Source organism: Orycteropus afer, unplaced genomic scaffold (assembly GCF_000298275.1).
Source record: "Orycteropus afer afer isolate SDZICR_OR568_19922 unplaced genomic scaffold, OryAfe1.0 scaffold00063, whole genome shotgun sequence".
NCBI lineage: Eukaryota > Metazoa > Chordata > Mammalia > Tubulidentata > Orycteropodidae > Orycteropus > Orycteropus afer.
In genome coordinates, this window is record NW_006921650.1 from 7,719,033 (window position 1) to 7,736,047 (window position 17,015).

Below are 17,015 nucleotides of genomic sequence, written 5' to 3' on the forward strand. Positions count from 1 at the left end.
TCTTTAGATGATCTCTAAATTCAGGAGGGATACATTCAAGATCATATTTTGGCTCTCTTGGACTTGTTTTAAACTTCAAGTTGAACTTGCATATGAACTGCTGTATGGAAAGTGAATTTGTTCTGTAAATTTTCACCCAAACCACAATTAAAAAAAAAAAAAAAAGATTTACAACCTTGCAAACCCTGTGGGGCAGTTCTGCTCTTTCCTATAGGGTCACTATGAATTGGAATTGACTTGATGGTAGTGGGTTTTTGGTATCATTACTGAGTCCCCTAAAGACAGGCCAGGGACAAACTGCCTCTCTTCCCCTATACAATCCCTACCCCATTCCCACCTGTTGTTCCTGTGGTGGTAGAGATTCCTGAGTACCTACGCTCAGCAACTTAGCTCATGGGTTAGCTTCTGCAGAGAATTGAGCCTGCTTGGCATTTAAGCTGTTTTAATTTGGTTGGAAAGATTGTTGCCACTGTAGAAGCAACTTTATTAGCCTACTTAGAAAGGAGATGAATTTGAAGACAACATCAAAGAGAAATTTATGAAGCATCTAATTTTGATACAAGTTCCATCTACACAACCTAAAATGAACTAGAGATTTGGCAATTAACCTGATAATTTGAACGATATTGACAGCTAGTCTGAACAGATGATTCATAGAACTTGCCTTTTTGATTTTGGGTTTGTGTCTCTGTCAGGTTCAGGTTTCTGCCTTGTACACATTCCAGTGTAGCATCTTGCCCTGTTTTAGTTGCATACATTGCATTTTACAAAAAAGGCAAGTAAGTTTGGACAAGTTAAAACTCATTTTACTCATTATAAACACTTTACATTTCATAATCATATCGTTGAGTTCTTAACAAGCATAATAATCGCTTTGCATTATTTCATTTATATGCAGAACATTTTTATGACAAGTGCCTTCATGTTTTATAAACACAAGGCTAAATGCAGAACTCAGGATTCTGGGGTGAGAGTAACATAAGTGTAACTCGTGTGAAGATCATCACAGTGGGCCATTCCTCTGGGCTACTTGTGCAAAATCAACAGCAGCATTAGTGACACTTGTTTGTACAATCATGTAAGTGCACATTAAATCAGTTTTCAATAGGACCAATAGGACAGGTGTAAATCTTCACCGATTGTGAAAAGCTATATTTTGTGGGGCAGTGTTACATACAAAGAACCTACTCTTCCCTTCTCCCATGGAGAGGGCAGCACTGAGACATTCAAACACATTTTGAGTGAGTGCAAATAGAGAGAAGGAGGCTATTTGTGAAAAACCTTTATTCAGCAATCTAAAGCCAAAAGGAAAAATAAAAAAGAAGAAGAAGAAGAAGAATGCTCAGGATGTGAGAATTTGATATTCATATATTTGATATTTGGCTTCCTTGAGCCCTCCCTGTTCTCTGTCAACCCTTCCCTGGATGCATTTTTATGTGAACTAGATCTGAATTTCCACCTGTTGTCCTTAACCATCTTATACAAATGCAGTTTTAGGCAGAAACAAGTGTGGAGTTTGGAGTGAAGAAGGAAAGGGAAATTTTCTCTAGGTCACATGTTAGATGCTGGGGAGAAAGCCCAGTTTTGAGACAGTCTTCTGGATATTTCTGTACAAAATCACTCTGATTGGTCAAAGACCACTGAAGAATTGCCATCTGGTTGTGGCTGGGATCTTTATATCTCTTACAGAGTCAAGAATTCAGATGTGAAAAAGACCTGAATGGTTATCTTGCCCAGTGGTCCTAAGCTGTTGTGCTGGGACGTGCCACTGTGGCACAACCAACATTGGCACAACAGAAGGGATTAAAAATTATGTTAATACCACTTTTCCTCACTTGCTTTCTGATGTGTTTCCTTGACCAGGAGAGAAAGAGAACCGCTAGCTGTTGTTGGGTGGATTCCAACTCAATGGGATGTGTCAGAATGGAACTGTGCTCCACCAGGTATTCAGTGGGATGTGTCAGAGTAGAACTTTGCTCCACCGGGTTTTCAGTGACTGAGTTTTTAGAAGTAGATCACTAGCCCTTTTCCCCAAGCACCTCTGGGTGGACTCAAACACCGCACCTTTTAGTTTCCAGCCAAGGAAGTTAAATGTGCCATGAATTGTGCCTTCAGGTATTTCTAATATGCTGTGGGTGCCTGAAACCCCAAGCTGTGCCTATAAGCATCCACCAAGTATGATATGGGGGAATAAAAGTTGAAAATCATAGCCACATGGTACCATCAGGTAATGACTGTGTCATGGCCATGCAGGCGAGGGTTCCACCTCTGTTGCAGCTCTGGGACACTCCTTCTGCTTGGGGACTTGTTCTGAGATCTCATGGGCAGCCTGTGGTTTTGTACTTCACTGGAGCGGAGGAAAGTGACAGAGACCACCTACCCTTAAGCCTCTGTCTTTCAGCCCTCAGATAAAAAGGGTTCCATTGAGTTGTCTAGGGACTGAAAACCATGTAGCCCAACCTTGTCTTTAGCAGGCAGTCTCATTCATTGTCACCATTTTCCTGAGGTCTCTGGAGCAGGGCAGATTCTGTTGTGTACTTCCTCATATGTTTCCACAGATAAAATGGAATGAAGAATGGATCAATTAACAGATGTTAATGAATGTCTAAGAAGAGTTTGGAAAATTAAGGCTAATAGCCACATATTCCCCTTAAAAGCAGGCTTGTTGGACCTAAGCAATAAAGTTCTCCGTTTCACTTTCACTTTGTAGAATGTGTATCAAGAATAGAAAAAAAAAAATCAGTTTTCATTTTCTGAGTAAAAATTTTGATTTCTGTTCCCTGACAAAACACTGGTGAACACTTTACTTCAAGTTGAGGGGCAATTTAAAAGAAAATAAAAGAAACCTAACACAAGCACACACAAAACAAACAAAATAAACACCCCTTCTTTATTCTGTGTTTCAGATGACATCAACATATCTTTCCACATATATTGATTTATAGTTCCTAGTCTTCAATTCTGATGTACTTATGAGACTAAGGTGTAGGATTTTTTTTTTTAATTTAGAATATAAAGTGGATAAATAGAGGCTACTCATTGGATAGAAATGGATTTTCCCTTTCAAAAGAAGCCAGTAGTCTACAGCCATACCACCTGAATGTGCCTGATCTTGTCTGAAAGAAGCCAGCAGACGTTGTATTGCACATTCAATTATCAATAGTTCTTCCTAGATCCTTCAAGTCACATTTTCAGATGATGTTGGTGATTCCTTCCCTACAAAGTGTTAAACATATTAAGAGTTTAGGTGTTAAAAGCAGTGCAGTTATAAATATTTGGTCAATAATCAAAATAATGTACTATATTTAAACCATGCCTTATGGCATAAAAAAAATTCTTATGTATTATTTTCTTTGGATCTTGTAAAAGATCATTAAAAAAGGAATTGTTAAATAAATTACATAACTCCCATGCAATGGAACATTAAAACAGGATTAATGTGAAGTGGAATGATGGATGCTATATTGTTTAGTAACAGAAGAGTTACAGAACAGTATGTACAGCATGACTCCAGTTCTTAAAAGATCATAAAAATATGAATTTTGTATAGACATAAATAAAAATATACACTTATATGAGCCTAGAAGGATATACATCAAGCTTTGTGATGCCACTAGCAGGATAGTGAAGGAACACTTCCACTAAGTATTATTTATACTTCAAAGAGTATAGTGGAATTATGAGTGATTTAATATTTTATGTTTTTCTGACTTTTTCTATATGAAAATCTTTCAAAAATATTGTTCATCTGGAGGATAAAAATCAAGGCTCAGAGAGTATAAATGACTTTTGTAAAGACATGTAACTTAATCCTAGAATCCAGTATACTTTGACTATTTTTGCCACTACATCCCCAGAACAAAGCATTTGAACTGTATACTAAGTTGGGGAATAATCGCAAGCTTCAAACTCTACCCCATGGTGTACTTTCACATGAAGAATACTTAGATTACAGCAGTGGTGTTTTAGCCTAGTTGCCTATAAAAATATCAGATGAAAGTTGTTAAAGGCTTGTATTTTCTCTTTCCAGGAAGAAGGCAGCCTCGTTGCCTGACTCTCCAGCTGGAAACCCAGAGGTTTGTGTTCCTACCCTAGTTGTACGTGTTGGGCGAGCCACTGAACACTGTGTATCTCAATTTCCTCACCTGTGAAAATATTGTGCTGACCTACTTTCTCTGGATAGCTGGGTAGGCTGCTTCATGATTTAAAACTGCTTGGAAAATACAAAGATCCATTTAAATTGTTTGTCAAGAGTTCCTCCTGCCTGACACCTTTCTTCTCCTCATACTCCTGTCTGGCATAACAGCCCTGTAGGTTTGGTATTTTTCTATGTCCAATCTAAAAATCTATAAAATTAGACAGTAATTTTCAGACTGGAAATATGTCCTATGATATTTGGTACAAGTGAGAATGGAATTGGCAAAACATTATTTCTCCCAAACCTAAATGGAAAATGTGTATATGTGTGTGTGCATATGCACGTGGCGCTACAACATGTGTGGGCACGTGTTTAACACAGTGAGGTAGAAGCCCATGGGCCTGGACACAATTTCAGAAGCTGGCATCATGTAGACAGTCCCCTGGCTTCATTTGGCATTAAGAAGTTCACATCAGCTGGACAGTTAGTTAGCATTAGTGGCACAGCCTAAGTGAGGTGAAAAGGCAGAAACCATTTTCTCTTTCTTCTGTTTCCTCCCGTTCACTTTCCCTGCCTGTCCATAGTTGCTTTCTCCCTTAATCTGTGGGGAAGTCAATAAGGCAGAATGGAAATAAAGGAGGAAAAGAGTTTGCATGAGCTATTTCTACCAACTAAAACATTGTTGAGTGAAAATAAAAGCCTCCACAAAAGGATTGCACATCCATGTCAAGCCTAAGACAAAGGAGTGAATTAGAAGAGATGTGGTTTGCCACATTGTAGGCCCACACCCGTACAACACCTAAACACAGGTATGAAAGGGGTCCAGGGAAGACAAGTCTTTTAAGTTATGGCAGGAATCCTTTTCAGTTGCCCCTTTTCCTTTCATATTTGAATATTTCCAAAGATTTCTCAATATTTTTCTTAAATATTTCTGGTTAGTAGAAATGTCTTCCTTTTTCCATATATATACACAATTTTCTTGGGTCATAAATATCTTGTAACTCTCCCCAAACCTACAACAGTGCTCTGTGCATAGCAAGCAATTCAGAGTGACTAATAAAATAATAGTTCTTTAAAAACAAAGTTCTAGATGCTGCTGTTCTGTGATTCTGGGGTTGTTTCTCAGACTCCAGGCAGTTTACTCAGACAATGTGTATATTTTTTGTTTGGAGGCTTTTTTTTTTGCCTAGTGATCAAAATCACAGTGATGCTTCATAGCAGATTCACAAGGAACCCACAAAAATCCACTTTTTAAGACAAGAACTTAATTTTCTTCCTCTCTGGCACACTCCTAGGTTCTTTTAACTTGTGATTGTTTTCACTTTTGAGGAATAAAGGAATATCCATGATCTTCTAACCCATTCACCCACTGGATTTCCAAAATGCCTCCCAATTTCTCTGTGAGGCACTGTCCCAACCTCTGGTTGAAGCTTTCTGGAGATAGCGTCCATAGTTCCCCCGAAGCAGCCCTTTCCATCTTTGAACATCTATGTCTGATAGAAAACTCTATACCGCATTGAGTGTGAATATGTCTACCCTGGAGCTTTGCCTCATGGATCATGAAGAATAAACCTAATCTCTCTTGAAGAAAACTATCACATGCCTCCCCCATCTTAAAAGCCAATTCCAAATCTTCATGCCTTGTAGGAGAAAGATGAAATCCTATAAGCCCCAGAACCCTGGAGCAGACATGTTTTATGAAATAAATTTGTGCATTCCACACCTCCTCTCTTTTTCACTTGGTAGGCCCATGCCCAACACAATAGCTGAGGGCAGGTACTCAGAACATGTGCCCGGCAGCAGGCCTTCCCTCCAACCACCTGACAGTCCCTAGGAAGCAGTCCAGTGCAAGCTTCACAGCTGCTCCTTCTGTGGGTGAGAGCGAAGCTCGGTGTGATGACTGAGGATAGTAAGGTCCCAACTTCTTGTTAGTCTACAACCTAGAAGCTCATAATTCAGAGTAGGAGGAGAGCATGTTCTTTCCCTAATGTAAGCATAATTACAAGTCATTTAAATATTTTGGGTATGGTGTACATCATGGTGAGAGAGCCTCATGTTCTTCATCACTTAAGATGTTCATAAAGATAGCCATAGGGGAACAAACCAGGACTTGGAATAAAGCCAGGCTAGTGGGGGTTTTGTTTCTGGTTTGGTTTTAAAGTTAGTCATAGAGTTACAACCTTGGCAGATTAAAGCAACTAATTACGTCACTGAGTCAGTTCCTTAACTAATGAAAGAGAAGTAATTAGGTAGCATGTTCTGTTCTCTTCAGGCTCCTGTGGTAAACAGTTTGATTTAGGATGGTTTGTGTAAGACCACAGTAGACATATTCAAGCACTTTACATAAAGTATCCTATAATCTTTGATCTTGTGGGAAACATACTGAGAATTATGTAGGACTGGAGCTACCTAGAGCAGGAAATTAAAGTGCTGGCCTGTAATATTTAGCCTAAAATCTGATTCACCTAATGTCTTCTCACCAGTCTCTCCAGGTTAGATCACTATCTGGGTCCCAGCAATGTTCCTTGGTAGAAAATCCAGGTAAGTTCCAGATAACTAAAAGGTTTTACATCTGCCTCATTTGAACTACAAGGACAAATGCCAAAGAATGATCCCCAACACACATACTCACAACAAATAAAATCCTAAAGTGCGTTGAGAATCTACTTTGGGAGACTCTTTGGAGCATATGTTTCCCTTCCTTCCTTCCCTCCTTTCTTCCTTGCCTCCTTCCTTCCTTCCCTCCTTCCTCCCTCTCTCCCTCCCGTCTCTCTCTTATTTGTCAAATGTTTCTTTAATATCTGCTCTTGCCAGGTATTGTGCTGTGCACTTGAAATTCCAGGTGAGCAAGAGGTGTCCTCTGCCTGTAGGGACGTCATAATAGACCCAAACCCATTGCCATCAAGTTGATTCTGACTCATAGCAATTCTATAGGACAGGGTAGAACTACCCCATAGGATTTTCAAGGCTATAATAGGATCTCTGGTAGCATAGTGCCTAAAGCACTTGACTGCTAACCAGAAGCACCAGCCACTCCTCGAAAGGTAGATGGGGCAATCTACTTCCTTAGTGATACTGCCTCGGAAACCCAAGGAGGGGTCCCTATGAGTTGGGTCCGACTCGAGGGCACATAACAACAACAACAACAACAATCTTTATAGAAACAGACTGCCACATTTTTCTCCCACAAACCACTGACCTTTTGGTTAGCAGCTGAGCACTTTACCACTGCACTACTAGAGCTGCTCTCCTCATTGAGGTGGAGTGGAAAATGAAAACACAGACAAGAATGGATTGTTTAAACCCACTGTATTGACTGCTGGAACAGAAAGTGCTGAAGGCACACAAAGGAAAGGAAGAGGAAGGGGCTGGGGTTAGGAGGGTAGAATGGAAGGCTTTGAGGCAGGCCTTGCCCATTAACTGACCCTTAAAGGATGAATAGGAGTCAGGGTGATGGATGAAGAAAAGAAGGGCGTTAAAGGGAGAGATAATAGCATATGCAAAGGCACTTCCAGAGAAGCAGGAGGAAAATCAGAAGCAGGGGAGGCACAGGAAAGCTAAGAAAGAGAGATTATCAACAGTATCAGATGCCTTTGGAGTCAAGATCAAGACTGAAAAGTAGTCCCTTTCCACTAGGAAGGAGGCCCTGGGATCCTGACCTCACACATGAGCCTGTCACAATTGGAACATGGGATTGCACAGAGTTGGAAGATAACCTTGAAGTTCCTAAGGTCCAGCCTGCCTCCCAGTGTGAGACCCTTTCTCTTGTTTTCTGATTGGAGCCTTCAGTCCAAGTTTGGTCACTTCCAGAGCCAGGGAGACCTACCAAACCTCATGGACAGGCCAGCTTCAGTGGTTAACAAGTTCTTTACGCAAACAGTGGCTAGGTCCTGATATTTGAGAATAGACACCCTGTGCTGCATGCCTACTTGAACTTCAGAATATGACCACCACACCTTAATTGACACTAGAACTCTACTTGACTTGGGAGAAATCAAGCTGCTTTTACTAGAGCAGGGAGAGTGAAGGCTAAGTAGACAAAAACAATAGCTGTTCTTGAGCACAGTAATAGTATCTCCATTGTGCAGATCAGCAAACTGCAGCTCAGAGAAGCCACTGAACTCTCCCAAGGCGACACAGACAGTAAATGATAGAGTCAGGGTTTCAACCTAGACTTTTCTGACTCCAAAGTCCATGTGTCTTCCATTCCTCCATGTTGCCTGTTTGCCTAAACTGCATATGGATATCGCCTTTGGACTCAAGCCATGCCTGCTAGGTTGTAACTTGGCTTTCAGTCCCAGAGCTGAGTCAACCTGCTCAGTTCCCATCCCTGTTCCCAGAGGATGGCTCCAGAGACACCTCCTATCCCCCTACATGAGCCTCTCTGGCTGCGAGGAAGTGGCCATGCTGTGTTTCCTGAGTGGGAGACAGGAGAATGTTAAACTACAGTTTGTCTTTCCAATGTCTACCCATTGACCCTATTTTGCCCTTGGGAACAACACATAATACTCCCTTCTTCACATGCTGACCCTACAAATATTTCAAAAGAGCTATCTGTTCCACCCTGATCTCTTCACAAAGCTAAATATCCCTGTTTCCCTAATGATTCCTCATACTGCTATCCCATAAGAGCACATGAGGATAATTTCCATATGTCAGCTAATTCTCCAAGACTTACATCAGATGCAATTCTGGTCCTGTATGAAAAGAAACCATTTCCCCTCCTTTTTTCTTTCTGATTCATTAGATTTCACATAAACCTTTCTGATGACTACCTGCTGTTTTCAAATTCGGCTGCAGCCCAATGTGACTAACTAGGCAAAATTCTCATCCTTCATCTTCGTTTATCATTTCCCACCAACTCAAGGCTCCAAAAAGCCCCTTCAGAGGCCACAGCCAATGGGCAATATGTGTCCATGAAAAATGCCAAGTTTTGATTCTCTGTCATTTTTTAGTTTATATATAGTCATATGACTTTTTAAAATCAAGTTTTTTGTTCAACATAAATAATTTTAAGTTTGAACAGCTGTAATCATATCCTCCAAAGAAAATACCCTGAAAGCTGATTCAATGTGTTGTATGCCAGACCTCCCCCCTTAAACTCTCCTTAATTGTTCTTTTTTTAAAAAACCAAAGAAAGTAAAGAGTTGAAAATTGTCTTGAGGTTTGGAACATTTGTAGAGCATTTCCTCACAAAGACATCATTTCTGCTATTTCTGAAACAAGATGTCTGATTTTATAAACAGTCATGGAACCTCGAAGTTTGAGTAGGAAGAAAGGGGGAAAAAAGGACAATGCAAATGTAGGGAAAGAAGTTTAGGATTTTTCTGCTCTGAATCTTGTAGCTAGGCGACTCTGAAGACATGGAACTGGCACATTGAATTAGATAAATACTGGAAGAGTTGGACTGAATGAATCCATGCTGTAGGGTCAGCGCACTGCTCAGACACAGTCAAATATTCCCCATCCTCCTGCTCTTCAGGATATAATTCAAAACTCACCATTCACAGATCTGCATGCCTTACAAAATGAACTGAATTCCAACTGGGGAGTTTATTGTCTGGGCTCTGCCATCAATGAAATATATTTCTTCGAAAGAAAAAATCAATATAGTTTTGAAGGTCCCTTCAATAAAATTAATGAAGTGACCATCTCTCAGAGAGTGAAGATGATTTTAAGAATGAACCTGTGGTAAGAGGAAGTGTTTCAGATCAGCTTCATCGGGTGGGAAGTTTGTATTGCTATACTGTGTTCTTCCACCTGGAACAAAGGAAAAGAAAGTGGGGGAAAGAGAGAGAGAGACTCTCCCAGTTTTGTGCTTGATTGACCTTAGGATGTTCAACTGAAGAATGAGTTGCTAAATGAAGCAGGTAGCTTCTATGGCCACTGGCTATCAGTTTAATGGGATCACAGAATCTCAGAATTAGAAGACTCATTAGAAGTCTTGTGGTGCAGACCCTTGCCCGATGCAAAAAATGACTCCACAAGGCCCTGAGCAGTGGTATCTAAGACGACTGCTTGAATATATAGTGGTAGTGCTTTTGCCACCTTCTAAAACAGCTCATTCTTTTCTTTAATCAACAACAGTTACCATATTTTTGTGTTTAATTTGGATAAAGAGAACAGCCTCTCTCTCTTACAGGAGGAACCACGTTGTTGTTGTTGTTGTTAAGTGCCGTCGAGTCGTTTCCGACTCATAGCGACCCCATGTGCAGCAGAACGAAACACTGCCCAATTCCGCGCCAGCCCCACAATCCCTGCTATGCTTGAGCCCATCATTGCAGCCACCATATCAATCCATCTCCTTGAAGGCCTCCCCCTCTTTCGTCGACCCTCCACCCTACCAAGCATGACATCCTTCTCCAGGGAATGGTCCCTTCTTACAACATGACCAAAATAGGTGAGACAAAGTCTGGCCATTCTTGCTTCCAAGGAGCATTCTGGCTGCACTTCCTCCAGGACAGATCTGTTAGTTCTTTTAGCAGTCCATGGTACTTTCAGCATTCTTCGCCAGCACCACAACTCAAAAGCATCAACTCTTCTTTGGTCTTCCTTATTCATTGTCCAGCTCTCACATGCATACCAGGAGATTGGAAATATCATGGCTTGTGTCAGGCGCACCTTAGTCCTCAATGAGATATCCTTGCTCCTCAGCACTTGAAACAGTTCCTTCGCAGTTGACTTTCCCAATGCTACACGTCGTCTAATGTCCTGACTGCTGCTTCCGTTGGCATCAATTGTAGAACCAAGCAACGTGAATTCCTTGACAACCTCAATCTTCTCTCCATTTATTGTGATGCTGCTCATTGGTCCAGTTGTGAGGATTTTTTGTTTTCTGTATGTTTTAACACGTTAAACTACATGGAAGCATCATTGTGAGGAAATCATTCAGGCGTTGGGCAAGTTTGGCTTATATGTCTTGCAGTGATGTTTTCAGGGGCCTTTGTGATTCATTAACTTTCTGAGATCTTTTGATTAATAAAGGAAAAATTTGTAAATCAGAAAGAAAAGGATTTACGGAATTGTGCCTTGACTCAATATATTAAGTAATCACCTGAAATCTGCATCTCCGATATGACATCTGGCTATACAAGTGAACTGGATAATTTGGTAATTACTTTGGCATTACCCTTCTAAGTGATTTTTGGGGTAGGTGGGTGTTTAGGAACTGCAGTGGAATGAAACAAAGCTGTTGAATTACTTATGATCCCTTGAAAATTACAGAACACAAAAGCCTTGTGATTTCACCTCAACATTTGCAGATCCTCCCTGAGCAAACTTTGGTTTGGTCCTTGACCAGCAGGGGATCCATGTCAAGTCTCCACCAAAGCCCTTTGCAAGATATGACTTGACCCTCTGGAAGGTGCTGTTGATTGCCAGGCTGTCCCTTTGAGGACAAGAAAACCTACTAATGGGTTTATCATCCCTCTTAACATTCCAGTTTTAGTGAAACTAAGTTAATGTGAAGATATTTTTCACAGATCTGTGGTACTGTGTTGCCCTAGACTTTATGTCTCTGTTTCTGCATGTGTGTGTTTGCATGAACATGTACTTGTGTAGACATATGCACCTTCTTCAATCATTTACTTTCACAAATAGACAGGAGACTACAGAGGGCATGGCCAGTCAGTTCTCCAGCTCCTGGCAAGGAATTACAAATCCAAAGAAATCAGCTTTAAAAGCTTTTTTGGCCTCTTGCATCATTATTAAACTAAAGCTTACCAGGATATGAAGGGGGAGAAAGGAAGCTGCTTACTTTCCAAAGAAACTAGCCTGGAACTATTTAGAGACATGGTATCCATAATTTCTATTAAAAAGATTCTTCAAAACTTTCTTCTCCTCCTAAGGCTTGAATTCATCCTTCAAGTTAAGATGTTGTTGTTATTATGTGCCATTGAGTCAGACCCAACTCATAGCGACCTCTCCTTGGGTTTCCGAGGCAGTATCACTATGGAAGTAGATTGCCCAACCTTCCTTCTGAGGAGTGGCTGGTGGGTTTGAACTGCCAGCCTTCTGGTTAGCAGTCAAGTTCCTTAGGCACTATGCTACCAGAGCTCCTGAAGCTAATTATAGTATTTATTTCCAGTCAACATCTACTCTTCAAAGCCGTCTCCAACTTCAACCTTGCATACCCCTTCACCACCAGAAACCACCTTATTTAATCTGAAAACAATTAGTATAAAATAAAAAGGAGAGCAAAGACTTATAATCATACATAAGTCTAATTCTTAACAAAGATGAACAGTTTCTTATAGAAGGATATAAATTCAGTGACTAACAACAAAATCTGTTCTTGACTTGGTGGTCCTGGATTGACCTTTTTGTAGTGTCACTGAGAAGGTGATACCTATTGAGAGACAGGATTTTGTCTGTAAAGAAACGATTATAGTTCACAGAGCAGATTAAAGGCTTCCCCCCCGCCCCAAACTTCCCAGACCAAAAACCTTACTAGACTTTATTCCAGTAAGTCTATACAAGGATTTCACTAGGAGCCTGGGCTGTCTTCCCCCAATTTTTACTATACCTATTGTTGTTGATTGGAATTCTCCATTCCTAAGAATTACTAGTCTTGCTCCCTCTAGGGACTCAGAAAATAGAGGTTACCATCATGAAGTTCAAGGCTTCTGTAAGAGAAGGAAGGTCAGACTATATAACCACAATTAGTTAAATAAAGGCCCAAAGAAAAAGGCAAAATAATTCTAGAGAACACTCCCAGGTTTTACAGAGGACTTGCATACCCCTTTTTCCTTTTATTCAAATAAAAGGTTTAGAGTAACATGGTTATATGTGGCTTCTTGACTTTCCAAGTGATTATTGAAAAGTATGCAATGGGAAGACTTTAATCCCAAACTACCTATCTCTACAGCATCAGATTGTTAAAATTTTTGGTGCAGCAGGCATATGGCTTGTATCTTAAAGAGAGAGTTTACATATTCAGGAAAGATCCATCTGAAGGGCAAATGAAGTAGTTCAAGAACCGAGTGCCTGCCTATAATGTTGCTGATCAGATTGCCCTAAGCCAATGGACTCTGTGTTACAAAAGCTTCACATTGATGCTCCCTCTCATTTCTCACTGCATCACCCTCGTTGGAGCCCATGGGTTACTATTATGGCTCCTCATGTGATCTACATTTGCTGGGTGTCTCTTCACATCAAATCCTGCTCCACAAACTAGAATGTTAATATCATAGAACACCATTAATGTCTATTCTACCTTGTAACAGGGTTCCAAGCCAACTCTCCATTTTACCGGGCTGGTCCACTTACTCATACACAGTTCCTTACTTATTTCTGCTATGTTTGTTTGTGATTCTTTGTGCCTAGAAAGTCCTAGCCATCTGGTTTCATGATCCCAATTCTACCTGCAGTGCCAAGCCTCATCTATTCGATAAAGGCATCAGCCTTGTCCTTAACAACACCACTTCTGCTGAACAACTGTAGAACTATTGGACATTGGAGGGTACTAATTAAATACTCTTTGATTCAAACATTATTCAGCATATGTGCTTGAGAAATTTTATGTCAGCTCACAGAGTGTTTGACATGTAAGACTCCTTGTGGTGCAGTGAACAGAAACTAAAGAAAAGGAAAGGGAGTTTCCAGGCATCCATGCAAGGCAGAGACAGCATAGGAGGGAAACAACAACTATAATAAACATCTGCTGCATCCTTTAGATTCTATATGGAGTCTGGACCACTATGGGTAAGATTGGGTTGTTTCTGGTGGTAGAATGGTCATGGACTTTTCAGAAGATGTGGACAATAAGAGTAGTGATACTCCCACATGTAAGGGAGTACATCTGAGGTCCCTTGTCAAAGAGCTGCCGGATTAAAATAAGAAGAGATGGTGATAATGGAGATGAATATGACATCATGGGAATACTAGCTGATTGGCTCATGCAGCCATAACAGAAGGGAAAACCATTACCTAATGGCAGATACATAAATTTTAATGGAAACTCCTAGAAGAAAATAACCGCTAAAGTGCTAGATTTCAACCTAAAGTCTAACTTTGGCCACTTATCTCACTCTTGACATTTATAATATATAAGACCTTTAAAAAAAAAAAAACATGTTTTTCAAACATTTTTTATGATGACCCACAGTGAAAAATACCTTACACAAACTAGTGTTGCATGAAACAATATTTACTAAGGATAAGTATGACACATTTTGATGTTTTCTGATCTTGCCTGTTTTTTTTTAATTTAAAATAGTTGGTCAAGACCTACTAATTGACTTTATGACCCACTAATGAAAAAACTAAGAACAATTAGGCATGGTTGACTTCAAAGATCATAGGACAAGAGCTAAGGTAGACCCAGCCAACTTAGCTTCTTTCGTCCTGAGAATTTCCAGGGATACTACTGTTAAAAGATTTTCAATATTTCTTATAACATTTTAAATTTTATCCTTTATTGTTTCAACCCTGTAGTTCTAGGCAAACCTCTTAAGAAGCCACACAAAAATGAAGGGACTACTTAAGGAAATGAGAGTAACCTAGAATATGAGAAACTGTGTCACATCCCACAGTTATCCTTGGAAAAAGAGTAGATGGTTACAGCAGACCCATCCCAGATGTCCATGAGGAGAAAGAAAAGAGGAAAAGAAAGAGGTTGGGGTGACCTGAGACCAAAGAGTGCTGATAGGACCTCCCATATTCCCTCACCCCCCACTCCTCCCACCTTCCCACTTGACACAAAACCCAGGGCAGGGACATATTTCTATATCCCCTTCAGCACCAAGCATAGTACCTTACATGTGGTTGTGTGGTTGACCACAAAATTTGAGATTAATAAATTCTAGAAGAGTGGGGTTCAACTTTTTAAGCATATTCTCCTTTTCAATAATCATGCGCACCCTATTTCTAATAATATATCTTTTCCCTCCCTACCTCTGCACCAATGACTACCTGCTGAATGAAAGATGAATAGAAGACAAAGTGAGCAATGTTGAAAACCATTAAGCTTCAAGAATGTAGCCTAATTTATCTCATTTTAAATTGTTTTATGAGGCAGGTAGTTTTATCCTCATTTTAGATGAAGAAACTGGAGCTCCATGAGATTTATAAGATTTGACAAAAACTACAGAGCTAGGATGTACGTCTTGTTGTTGATATTAGGTGCCCTCAAGTCGACTCTGACTCATAGACACCCTACGTACTATTGTAAGAAACACTGCCTGGTTGTGCACCATCTTCACAATCCTTGTTATACTTGAGCCCATCATTGCAGCCACTGTGTCAATCCATCTTGTTGAGGGTCTTCCCCTTTGTCACTGACCCTCCACTTTACCAAGCATGATATCCTTCTCCAGGGAATTGTCCCTTCTGACAATATGACCAAAGTAGGTGAGATGAAGTCTGGCTAATTCTCGCTTCTGAGGAGCATTCTGGCTACAGCCAATTTATTACATCTCTTGAAGTAGCAAAACATACAGCTATTTAACAACCTTATTCTTGAAATTCTTGAAGAAAAAATAATTTAGTTATGGTTTGATGTATAATAATCATACCTCCTTTTCTCCATTAGTGTAGTGCCTAAGGCACTTGACTGCTAATCAGAAGACTGGTGGTTCAAACCCACCAGCCACTCCTCAGAAGGAAGATGGGGCAATCTTTTTCTTTAGTGATACTGCCTTGGAAACCCAAGGAGGGGTTGCTATGAGTTGGGTCGACTCAATGGCACACAACAACAACTTTCTCCATTAAAACAATTGTTTTTGTAACATAGGTTTTCTCAGGGAGGTAATGATTTTTATTATAGAAAAACAGATTCTATTTTGCTCAACAACTATCTGCTAAGTATCCTGCATCTGCTAGACACCATGAGTGATCCAGAATTGAACAAGACATGGTCTATGCTCTAAAGAGCCAATTAGAGAGACAATCGAAGCCAGTAATGTAATAACACCATCTAGATGTATAGAGCTATAACTTAAGTTGGGATGGAGTAGAAGCACAGAGTGAACTTTATATAAGCTTAGTAATACTTCTATATTAAGTAATAAGTGGTGATTACTTCTAGTTCAGGGAGTGGGGGTGGAGAAGACACTGGGAAGGACAGAGAGAATTAGGAAGGTGGCACTTGACCTGAACCTTGGAAAGGTGAGTATTATTTAGACTTATAAAGAAGATATAGATAAGACATGACAGGCAAAGAGAGTGGTGAGCGACAGGCACTAAGTGGGGTGTGAATAAGAAAGAGTGAGTAGCTCTCCCCAATGAGGATTAGCAGCTTGTAATCATTATTATTATTTTTTAAATAAGACTTTCCAGCCACAAACAGAAAATCCATAATAACCTAACTCTAAAATTTGAGTCACTAATGAATATTAGCTAGTAGCTCTGGTAGCATAGTGCCTAAGACACTTGACTGCTAACCAGAAGGCTGGAGGTTCAAACGCACCAGCCACTCCTCAGAAGGAAGGTTGGGCAATCCTACTTCCGTAGTGATACTGCCTCGGCAACCCAAGGAGGGGCTGCTATGAGTTGGGTCCGACTCGACGGCACAAAACAACAACAACAGCAACAATGAATATTAGCTATTTGAGTAAAAAGCACAGTTCACAAGTAATTAAGCGTTAGAGAATACCCAATAAGAATCTCGACTTCTTTGAATGTAGGACTTACCAAGGGGGAGTAATGAGAAAATAGAAAGTTCAGTAGAGGCCACATAGTGATGAATTATTAATGCTAGGTGAGAGATTTCAGCCTCAACTCTCCAGGCAGTGGAGCTCTGAAACAAAACTGGCAAATTACAGGATCTCTTGCATGTTTTAAGGTACTCTGGTGGCATAGTGCCTAAGGCATTTGACTGCTAACCAGAAGGCTGGTGGTTTAAACCCACCAGCCACTCCTCAGAAGGAAGGTTGGGCAA